This window comes from Oncorhynchus kisutch, unplaced genomic scaffold, assembly GCF_002021735.2.
Source record: "Oncorhynchus kisutch isolate 150728-3 unplaced genomic scaffold, Okis_V2 scaffold1280, whole genome shotgun sequence".
In the NCBI taxonomy this organism is placed as follows: Eukaryota; Metazoa; Chordata; class Actinopteri; order Salmoniformes; family Salmonidae; genus Oncorhynchus; species Oncorhynchus kisutch.
Window position 1 is genome coordinate 108128 of NW_022263225.1, and position 12932 is coordinate 121059.

General features: G+C 40.4%; 1 long non-coding RNA gene across 1 annotated transcript; it reads left to right on the forward strand.

Annotated features, from left to right (window-relative positions):
* The first annotated feature begins 530 nt into the window (after positions 1-530).
* Positions 531-6509, forward strand: LOC116365775 (uncharacterized). Its single transcript, XR_004208150.1, has 2 exons — positions 531-910; positions 5942-6509. It is a non-coding gene; the product is annotated as an uncharacterized LOC116365775 (long non-coding RNA).
* Positions 6510-12932: the final 6423 nt, after the last annotated feature.

The following is a 12932-nucleotide window of genomic DNA, read 5'->3' on the forward strand; positions in this document are numbered from 1 at the left end:
ATTTTGTCAAAATTGAATCTTTTGGGCAAGAAATCATTAACGGGATAAATGGAAGAACATATTTTAAAATGAGTTTCTTTAACTTTTGGGATAACCGGACAATTAAGGTAAAAGATAGTCGCTTTTGACTATAGCATTAGGGTTGGTCACTTCCATAGCAATATATTGAATTATAATCACCAAAAATGACTTCATTAACTGACAATCGTATCCACTTATTGTTGCATTTTTTTTAATCCAAAAGATTCAAGTCATTATTTGCAGACTTGGAAAACAGAGAACAACCTCAAATAACAAAGTGTTCATAATAAGTCCAAGTAAAGAAAGTGGAATTGCTTTGCAAACCTTCATATATTCTCTCTGAGTAATATTAACCTGAAATTGCCCAATGAACTGATCAAACGGCAAAATCTCCTAATTAGACTACAATCGCGCCATTTAAAAGGTGAAAGGGGCGTGTTTTCACTCAAATGGACAACCAATAATCAAGACCGGACAATAATATAGTCGGCATCCTCCGGCCTTTAAATAGCCTACGGCTCACAAAATGTCAGTGATCGCATCGGAAGTTAGAGGTAACATCCATTTTCTATTTCTTCAATCTTGACATATTGCAGGACGTCATGACGAACGTTCCGACGCCAACTGGTTTGGAGAGCGCGGTGGCAGAGAGAGCAACTCTTCCACGTCGCCATTCAAGCGTTTGTCGGAACTTATTTGGACCCGTCGACCATAATGCTCTGAACCGCGAGTTGAAGGCGAAGCTGAAGGAAATATCTGAACGAGACCAGCGTCGATGGAATTTCCACTTCGAGACAGACGCACCGATTCCCGGGATTTATGAATGGGAAGGAATGTCAGCGGAGTCGATGCCTGCCTTCTACCAGGTGTCGGAAGTTGGCGGACGCAGGTAAGGCAAGCCCTAGCCTTTTTCTGACCAATCAGTCTTCACTGAGCTCAGTGGCGACTTTAGTATGTAAATCTTGGTGGTGCGAACTCCATATTTTCTTATGCATACCAGCAAAGCCACAATACATTAATTGCACTAACCACGACAAGCGTTCCCACAAACTGTTAGGGCCTACATATAGTTATCCCAGTAGAGTTCTTTCCAGCACAATGGATCGAATGAAGCCTCTTACAATAGGTGCCATTTCTCGAACGGGTTGTAGGCTACATGTGCACCACCAAGTCAGAACAGGAGGTGAAAATAGACCAAATGATTAGGTTGAAGCATATGTGCTACGATCAGCTTGATACACAACATACACGTAGTATTACTTTATCTACAGTATACATTTCTCCCTGGCATATTACATGATTGATGCAGCACCATACAATGTTTTTTGACTCACCTTGTGATCTGATCACGTAAACAGGAAGATTCCGTGGTGGTCCTTTGTGGGCATTTTGTTAGTCTGGCATTCTCTAGCTTTATGGTAAACACACCACTCCATTGAATAGCAGGCTAGTGGTTGCTTTGCAGTGCTTGCAGTTAGCCACTGATTCCTTCCAAACGACATTGTTGAATTTTGTTATTTCCAACTTGTGTGATCTTTATAGCCGATGAGCACCAATATGTTACATTTTACTTATCTTCATATGACAAGGATTAAAATGCATTGGTTTGATTTAATGATGCCCGCTAGTTAAAATGCATTGGTTTGATTTAATGATGCCCGCTAGTTAAAATGCATTGGTTTGATTTAATGATGCCCGCTAGTTAAAATGCATTGGTTTGATTTAATGATGCCCGCTAGTTAAAATGCATTGGTTTGATTTAATGATGCCCGCTAGTTAAAATGCATTGGTTTGCTTTAATGATGCCCGCTAGTTAAAATGCATTGGTTTGCTTTAATGATGCCCGCTAGTTAAAATGCATTGGTTTGCTTTAATGATGCCCGCTAGTTAAAATGCATTGGTTTGATTTAATGATGCCCGCTAGTTAAAATGCATTGGTTTGATTTAATGATGCCCGCTAGTTAAAATGCATTGGTTTGCTTTAATGATGCCCGCTAGTTAAAATGCATTGGTTTGATTTAATGATGCCCGCTAGTTAAAATGCATTGGTTTGCTTTAATGATGCCCGCTAGTTAAAATGCATTGGTTTGATTTAATGATGCCCGCTAGTTAAAATGCATTGGTTTGATTTAATGATGCCCGCTAGTTAAAATGCATTGGTTTGATTTAATGATGCCCGCTAGTTAAAATGTTGACCTGTTCAGTCCAAAGCTGCTGTACATATAATTTGACATTGAGCCTTTTTTTTTTTTTTTTGAAGGCCACTTAATAATATTACATGACAGGACCCAAACAGCTGCAATGTGTCAATCCTTACTAAGGATTTAATCTGGACTATGTACTGTCCCCATGAGTGACAGAACACTGAGCCAGTCATGGCACAATGTTCCTATTTGCTGCTTGCTTGCCGCACCACCACAAGGCACTGAGAGGCTGAAAGGCATGTATTTTGGAGCTGCCTTAAGAAAACAAACCTTGTTCGTATGGGCTTTAAATCAGTATTTTTGTTACGTTTGCAAACTGACACTAATGCCAAAATAACAGGAAGCCCCAATTTATTTTCTGCTAGAAATGTAGAGACCTTAGGTTGTGGATGCTATACTGACCCAGCTTTGCTGGAACATGCTTGAAAGTTATTTTCTTAGCTAAACCCACGTTTTTAAAGAAATGATATATATTAATAAACCACGAGGCCAGGTCTACAGGTAGACCAGAAGCCACATCCTTTTTAATTGGCAGATGAGGGGCAACCCTGATTAGAAGCACCTGCTGCTCACCTGTTCCCTATGCTGGTTTGAATGAAAATGATGAATACCCACACACTGAAGGCTAAAGCAGAAACGTCTGTGTACGCAGCGACTATACGAAATGAAGTGAACGTTAAGCAACTACTTTATGAATGCGGGCCATCACATTTTATCACATCTAAAATTACGGGTTTTACGCACCAACTTAACCTCTAGGCGAGTCCGATGTTCCTCTTTAGAAAAGCCACGACTTTTTTTCCCCCGCTTGATTATGTTTTCAATAGATTCTCCAAATTGTCCTACAGTTTGGATATGCAGAAACGCTTAAAGTAATAACCAGTATGTCATTGGAACAGGCTTCAAATAACGGCATATGTTCTGAAACCTATTAGCTGTACCTGTTCCACTGAGGATCAGGGACATTTTCAAAATTTTTGTTTAGAAAGGTGTAGGTCTACACGGTATAAAGCCTATTAAAATATACACCTGTTTAGGGCTAGATTGAATTTGTATCGCAGAAGATCGGCCTTAAAATGTAAAGGTAATTTCCGATTGATCCGACATCCAGGGTTTACCGTGAACGCAGTCTCCGCTCATTGCCTTTTCAACTGTGACGATGCCTAGAAACATTTGATTTGGATGTGTGGTATGAAAAATGACGACGTAAAATATTCTGAAATTGGAGGTTTGAATTTATCAAGCCTAAAAAGCCTTATTTGAATGATGAGTTAATGGATCTAGGGTCAGTAATGCGCAAGGCTGAGTACCTATTGTTAGTGTAACACTGGGAATACAAGAGAATAGTGTATGAATTAAAAAAAATGGCTTGTTAAGACTGCCTTTTTTATTTTGATGGCGAACTGAACAAGAACCGCAGAACATGTTGTGTAGTCAATTGGTGTGTAAAATATCGACTCGTGATGAAATAAACACACAGATAACCAGCTACTAAAGTGTTTCAGATTTGTTTTGGTTAAGACATTCTTGAGTTTACTAGCATTTATAAAAAATGTTTTTATTGATAAACATGACCTTTCTATACGCAACATCTGCCCTGGCCGACTCGGCAAGTAGAGCTCCTTGGGAGTTATAGGAAACACTCAAAGATATTGGTTATGCTAAGTATTACAAACTGTATCAGACATGCGTGTGTTCTGGACTATTCAGCAGGAGTTTTGGGTGCCAAGAGGTATTTTAAAAACGAACGTGTTCATAACCGAGCAGTACGTTACTTTTTAGGTCCACGTTTGCACCTATACTTGGAATAACTCGGGACATGGGCTGGGAACCAGGTGAGATGGATGACGTCTATGGTGACACTTTGGAATAGACTGTTGGCTTTGCCAGAATAGTTAGCAGTTTCAGTGGCATCTATCCATAGGGGGCGCCTGGGCAACTGAAATGTCTGACTGAACATCTGCACGAATCTAATTTAAGGGAGACATGGATATTATTAAACAACTGATGCAATATGAAGACGATGGGTGGAAGAGATTAATCATGAGCCTGTTTGAGTTAAGGGTGAATTCGTAAGATATTATGTCTGACCTTTCTAAAAGTAAGATCGCATGTGCCCCGATCAGGGATATTGCCTCTGCGTAGTGAAACACTTCGGTATTGTGGTGAAGAGGAAAGACGATTTAACTATTGTGACCTTGAAGAAATGCCGGATCAAATTAGTTTAATTCTCGATTGCCCTTTTCTACCATGATATAAAGGTTCTCTTATTCCAGAAACCACACCAGATATGCACTATGTGGCTGAGTGAGGAGGAATTTGTGTTTTGTCCCTTGTATTTCCGTTTGAGGAATATTTAAATAAAGCCTGGAATAAAAGGGCTACCTGTAATTAAATTGTACTAATATTTAGCGTGTGTGTGTATAGGCTTGTCTGTTATGAGTACTTTGTGCCAGACTGCAATCTAGTAACTCATGTTGTTTTTCTGTGTTTACTGCTCCAGGGTTGTAATTATTGTTTGCTTAATCTTATTTACTATGTATTGATTTGTTATTTTTCACTGTGCTGCGCAATGCAGAGAATGCCGGAATAATGAATTTATTTGCCATAGTGAATTATTGTTTGTCAATTAATCCCATAAGGGGTGGGATGACGGTTTGACACAAATACAATTTAATTCCAGTCAACGCCGTTATTCCGCGATTTCAACGATCGATTGAATCCAGCCCTAAACCGCAGAAATCCGTAGGCTACAATCCATCCTGCAGTGCAGAAAGGTTAAATAATTAAACCCCCTGCAAGTATGCAAAAGTTAACCTCATTTGGCGCCATTCCTAAACATTTTTTAAGTTTCCTGTACACCAAGTCAGAACCATAGGATAAAGGGGGCGTAAAAACAGACAATGAAAGTTCTTAAAATCTGACAGTTCCATAAAATAGGGTAATATGGGAGGAGGGGAGGGACCAAATTGTTAGGGTAGTCACATGGCCTACTAACGGCTTACTGACCCTGGCATATTACGTCATTTATGCAGCATACAATACATTTTTGGACAGGACGATGGCACAGTGGGCTAATTGTCATGTGACTTTGTCAGTCTGGCCTTCTCTGGATTTATGGTGCTTTCTAGATCACTGGGAACTTGGGGGTTTGAAACGAGGTTGAATCGTCATCACTCTAGACTTGGAACTCGGAGTTAGATTTTGAATGCTCATCCATTTACCCAGTCTGCACTCTTTCCCCCCCCCCCCCCCCCCCCCCAATGTTGTTACTGTGAATGTTTATCCTTAAGCTTGGATAAGAGCCTTAAACCCAGACTTGGACCCCACACCCTCCACCAACTAGCTGGCAGTGGAGGTCAACCTTTTTTTAGGGATTGTTTTGCAACTCCGCCTCTGACTCCTTCCAAACCACTCATTGTTGAAATTGCATTTTCCAACTTGTGTAATGTTTATGGTCGATGCCCTTGAGGCTTCTTGGATTGGAATGTCTAATGTAACTATGGCAGCACCCGAGGGGGGCATGAACTTTCTAGCGCTCCCTGTCGTTTATTTTTCTTAAGACGGGTGAGGCTCCGCTGCCCCACCTGCCCTGAATGACTAGTTGTCACTAACACAAACTCTTTAATGGGAAACTTGTTTTAATGACTTGCCGACTACATAATGTTGATCTAGTATGAATTGAAGGCTAACCGTTCTGCACTTCTTCCCTGCAGATTTGTTCCCGAGGAGAAGATCAATGTCTGAGATGACTAGCCCCCAGCACAATTCTTCTCTCAATTCCCCTTGAAGAAACGAGGGAACCTTTCGATTAACCACGCTGACAAATGCTACCATCTGCTACCATCTGCCGCTTCTGCAGTTAATATTTTCCATCTCGGGCCAAAAGATGGAGTAACCCTCCCAAATAAGCAACATATGTTTATGCCAAAGTAACAATGTATTTAAAAAAGAATAATTCAATTAACTTGTGTTAATTTATTACGTGTGATTGTTTGAAATGGCATCTGTGAAAGACAATTTTGGTGACTTTCTGCTCACTTAATTGCATTAGTGAGCCCTCAAATGATACTTAAGCTTAATTTGCTACATAGGTTATCTGCCTTTTTCAATTATTTTCCATTGGACAAAAGATGTAACCCACATGATGGCCTAGGTTTTTTGCCAAAGTAACAATGTTTTTAAATTATTTGATTTCAACTAATTTATGTTTTAATTCAATTTAAGTTTTCTGCGATTGTTTAAATGGTAGCTGGGGAAACTATTAAAACAATGTAGTTTACATTTTGACTTCTCATTTTATTGTATTAGTGAGCCCTCAAATGGCTAACGAGATGAACAGGGACACTACCTGCCCATGACCACCCCTCACACACAATAGAGAAACAAGAGCAGCAGTCGTTCCATTTGACAGCACTTGAAGAGTGCCTCAACAAATTGTAAAAGTAGACCTATAGACTAGCCCTACACTGAATCATTTATGAGATCTGCCTCATTATGGCTCGTTGGTAGATATACTAATCCCACGAGCTTTAAATTTACTGCTCATTATTCCGCACGGAGATGCAGATGCTATTACCCTCGCTGTCGATATGCAAATCAACTCATCCATTCTACAGCATGTAAGCATATTTCCGATATGAGACCAATGTGGGGGGTTTTCCGATTGACTAGCCCTTAACAGGGATTTGGGGAAGATCTGATTTGTGCCTTAACACCTAAAACAGCTGTATAGTAATACACCAAACAATATAACAAGTAATCAAGATTACACATGATTGGCGTTTCTTTTCAAATTCTGTAACTCCAAGTGCTTTCGCTTTTCAATATCAGGCTATGAAGATGGCCAGTCAGTGTGCCCCTGCCATTATCTTCTATAAAGCAAATACGCCAGGTGTGTAAAATAAACACGTTTAGAAGTGCAATACATTGCATCTTAACCTACGTCTGCCTGTATAGAGTAACGTCAGCTTTAAATTGACCTATCAAATAGACTAATGAATACATGTGGTTTATGTATCAGATTTGGTCTGGTTCTAGTAGAAGTATAACCTAATAGTTGTATTGAGAGATAAGTAACTGGGACTATGGAAATGTATTTAAATAGTGAATGCGATAACAATTGTGCAAAAAACCGTGAGTAATATGACCGACTAGATCCATGAGCGATGCGCGCATATGCATTAGGCAGTAGGAGGATGGGAGATTTGCAGGACAATTTAAGGTTCGGCACGTCTCAAGGATTGGCCATAGAGCAGGAAATGATTTAAATATAGATATCAAGTAAAGAAATCTCTTTATACACCAAGTCTTTAGATGTTTAATGAAAAAACAAATCAACTAGTGTAGTACACAGTAGTGGTATATTATATGGTTGACTATATTCATTCTCAACGCATTTCATTTTTCATTTTGGTTCCATATTTAATGGAGTTGACAATATTATAGTCTGTACCTGCAGTAGTGTAGACTGAATTCATCCCGGACTAGTGCACTTTCCTCCCGTAACAGATGGTCTATATCGTGTCGCCCCAAGGCATCCAACTTTACCATCAATGTTTCATTAAATCTGTCCCAAGGGCTTGTCATTGCCCACCCACTGATAGAATTCCCTTCGTGATGTAACTTTGTTCCCTCTCCTTTGTCCAGTGAGTGATACAGTGACAGTTGATCTGCCTGTAGGGGAGACTATATGACACACCACACGTGGACAAGCAGCTTTAATTGGCAATAGTTTGGTCTGCACTGTAACGGACGTTTATTATAATGGAATCGAAAGACCATCTAGGTACTAATACGGTCTTGGCCAGTTTGATCAATGAACTGTCTCTTAGGACCAATATGGGTGGTGGTACGGAAGAAATTTCTAACATGGTGTAACAGTGTTCCCTTTCCCCTTGTCCTACTGGTGCCAGTGAAGTCCATGTTCCCCCCTCGTCCTGTTGCCCAGTGTCCCCCTCGTCCAGCTGAGAGTAGCAACAGCAGGCACATCACATAGTGTTTACAGTCCAGTCATTAACAGTCCATGACAAACACAAACCACTCCTACCTTTGCTCCAGTGATCACTCCAGTACATCCCCGCATCGTGGGCATCGTCTCTGCAGCGGTAGCGCCCCCTATAGACACAGCACCCATAGTGCACAACATGACCTTTACCCCACATCCAGGTAAATCTACCCCGGAATCATTCACCAGTCACACTGCTGCTGATGACAGGTGTGAGGCATCTCCAAGAGCTTAGACCTACAGTACCAGTCACTCTGCTGCTGATGACAGGTGTGAGGGATCTCCAAGAGCTTAGACCTACAGTACCAGTCACTCTGCTGCTGATGACAGGTGTGAGGCATCTCCAAGAGCTTAGACCTACAGTACCAGTCACTCTCCTGCTGATGACAGGTGTGAGGCATCTCCAAGAGCTTAGACCTACAGTACCAGTCACTCTGCTGCTGATGACCTATATGCAAAGCATATATAGTTAGCCTTTTAATTTTTGCTCTGCATGCAAAAAGCTTCCTGAGTTCTGTCATCATAGTGAACCACATGCGTTCTGTAGAATGAAAGCTAGACGCAGGTGTAGGACGCCGCAGGGGTGGGGGTGGGGGGGCAGCAGCGGCGGCTCTGAGCTCAAGTTGCATCGCCCTACATTTGTTTAACAATTAGAAGGTAAATATACAAACATTGGGTGACCAATCACAAATGAACAAAGAGCAGTCGGATCACATGCTAGCTATTTTCATATGATCTTCACTGCTTATGTATTCACGAGACCTGAATAAACTCACTGTCAGCACCCCTTTATCAATACACATTACTACCAACTATATCACACTGTTATCACCCCTTTATCAATACACATTACTACCAACTATATCACACTGTCCTGTCGGCACCCCTTTATCAATACACATTACTACCAACTATATCACACTGTCAGCACCCCTTTATCAATACACATTACTACCAACTATATCACACTGTCAGCACCCCTTTATCAATACACATTACTACCAACTATATCACACTGTCAGCACCCCTTTATCAATACACATTACTACCAACTATATCACACTGTCAGCACCCCTTTATCAATACACATTACTACCAACTATATCACACTGTCAGCACCCATTTATCAATACACATTACTACCAACTATATCACACTGTCAGCACACATTACTACCAACTATATCACACTGTCATCACACATTACTACCAACTATATCACACTGTCGGCACCCCTTTATCAATACACATTACTACCAACTATATCACACTGTCAGCACCCTTTATCAATACACATTACTACCAACTATATCACACTGTCAGCACCCCTTTATCAATACACATTACTACCAACTATATCACACTGTCAGCACCCCTTTAGCAATACACATTACTACCAACTATATCACACTGTCAGCACCCTTTATCAATACACATTACTACCAACTATATCACACTGTCAGCACCCCTTTATCAATACACATTACTACCAACTATATCACACTGTCATCACCCCTTAATACACATTACTACCAACTATATCACACTGTCAGCACTCCTTTATCAATACACATTACTACCAACTATATCACACTGTCATCACCCCTTTATCAATACACATTACTACCAACTATATCACACTGTCATCACCCCTTTATCAATACACATTACTGCCAACTATATCACACTGTCAGCACCCCTTAATATATACACATTACTACCAACTATATCACACTGTCATCCCCCTTTATCAATACACATTACTACCAACTATATCACACTCAGCACACATTACTACCAACTATATCACACTGTCAGCACCCCTTAATACACATTACTACCAACTATATCACACTGTCATCCCCCCTTTATCAATACACATTACTACCAACTATATCACACTCAGCCTACATTACTACCAACTATATCACACTGTCAGCACCCCTTAATACACATTACTACCAACTATATCACACTGTCAGCACACATTACTGCCAACTATATCACACTGTCAGCACTCCTTAATACACATTACTACCAACTATATCACACTGTCAGCACCCCTTAATACACATTAGTACCAACTATATCACACTGTCAGCACACATTACTACCAACTATATCACACTGTCAGCACCCCTTAATACACATTATTACCAACTATATCACACTGTCAGTACCCTTTAGCAATACACATTACTACCAACTATATCACACTGTCAGCACCCCTTAGTACACATTACTACCAACTATATCACACTGTCAGCACACATTACTACCAACTATATCACACTGTCAGCACCCTTTATCAATACACATTACTACCAACTATATCACACTCAGCACACATTACTACCAACTATATCACACTGTCAGCACCCCTTAATACACATTACTACCAACTATATCACACTGTCATCCCCCCTTTATCAATACACATTACTACCAACTATATCACACTCAGCCTACATTACTACCAACTATATCACACTGTCAGCACCCCTTAATACACATTACTACCAACTATATCACACTGTCAGCACACATTACTGCCAACTATATCACACTGTCAGCACTCCTTAATACACATTACTACCAACTATATCACACTGTCAGCACCCCTTAATACACATTACTACCAACTATATCACACTGTCAGCACACATTACTACCAACTATATCACACTGTCAGCACCCCTTAATACACATTATTACCAACTATATCACACTGTCAGCACCCTTTAGCAATACACATTACTACCAACTATATCACACTGTCAGCACCCCTTAGTACACATTACTACCAACTATATCACACTGTCAGCACACATTACTACCAACTATATCACACTGTCAGCACCCTTTATCAATACACATTACTACCAACTATATCACACTGTCAGCACCCCTTTATCAATACACATTACTACCAACTATATCACACTGTCAGCACCCTTTATCAATACACATTATTACCAACTATATCACACTGTCATCACCCCTTTATCAATACACATTACTACCAACTATATCACACTGTCAGCACTCATTTATCAATACACATTACTACCAACTATATCACACTGTCAGCACCCCTTAATACACATTACTACCAACTATATCACACTGTCAGCACCCCTTAATACACATTACTACCAACTATATCACACTGTCAGCACTCCTTTATCAATACACATTACTACCAACTATATCACACTGTCAGCACTCATTTATCAATACACATTACTACCAACTATATCACACTGTCAGCACACATTACTACTAACTATATCACACGTCAGCACCCCTTCATCAATATACATTACTACCAACTATATCACACTGTCAGCACCCTTTATCAATACACATTACTACCAACTATATCACACTGTCAGCACCCCTTAATCAATACACATTACTACCAACTATATCACACTGTCAGCACACATTACTACCAACTATATCACACTGTCAGCACCCCTTAATACACATTACTACCAACTATATCACACTGTCATCCCCCCTTTATCAATACACATTACTACCAACTATATCACACTGTCATCACCCCTTTATCAATACACATTACTACCAACTATATCACACTGTCAGCACCCCTTTATCAATACACATTACTACCAACTATATCACACTGTCAGCACCCCTTTATCAATACACATTACTACCAACTATATCACACTGTCAGCACCCCTTTATCAATACACATTACTACCAACTATATCACACTGTCAGCACCCCTTTATCAATACACATTACTACCAACTATATCACACTGTCAGCACCCATTTATCAATACACATTACTACCAACTATATCACACTGTCAGCACCCTTTATCAATACACATTACTACCAACTATATCACACTGTCAGCACCCCTTTATCAATACACATTACTACCAACTATATCACACTGTCATCACCCCTTTATCAATACACATTACTACCAACTATATCACACTGTCAGCACCCCTTTATCAATACACAGTACTACCAACTATATCACACTGTCATCACCCCTTTATCAATACACATTACTACCAACTATATCACACTGTCATCACCCCTTAATACACATTACTACCAACTATATCACACTGTCATCACCCCTTAATACACAGTACTACCAACTATATCACACTGTCATCACCCCTTAATACACAGTACTACCAACTATATCACACTGTCATCACCCCTTAATACACAGTACTACCAACTATATCACACTGTCATCACCCCTTAATACACAGTACTACCAACTATATCACACTGTCATCACCCCTTAATACACAGTACTACCAACTATATCACACTGTCATCACCCCTTAATACACAGTACTACCAACTATCATCAAACACAAACCACTCCTACCTTTGCTCCAGTGATCACTCCAGTACATCCCCGCATCGTGGGCATCGTCTCTGCAGCGGTAGCGCCCCCTATAGACACAGCACCCATAGTGCACAACATGACCTTTACCCCACATCCAGGTAAATCTACCCCGGAATCATTCACCAGTCACACTGCTGCTGATGACAGGTGTGAGGCATCTCCAAGAGCTTAGACCTACAGTACCAGTCACTCTGCTGCTGATGACAGGTGTGAGGCATCTCCAAGAGCTTAGACCTACAGTACCAGTCACTCTGCTGCTGATGACAGGTGTGAGGCATCTCCAAGAGC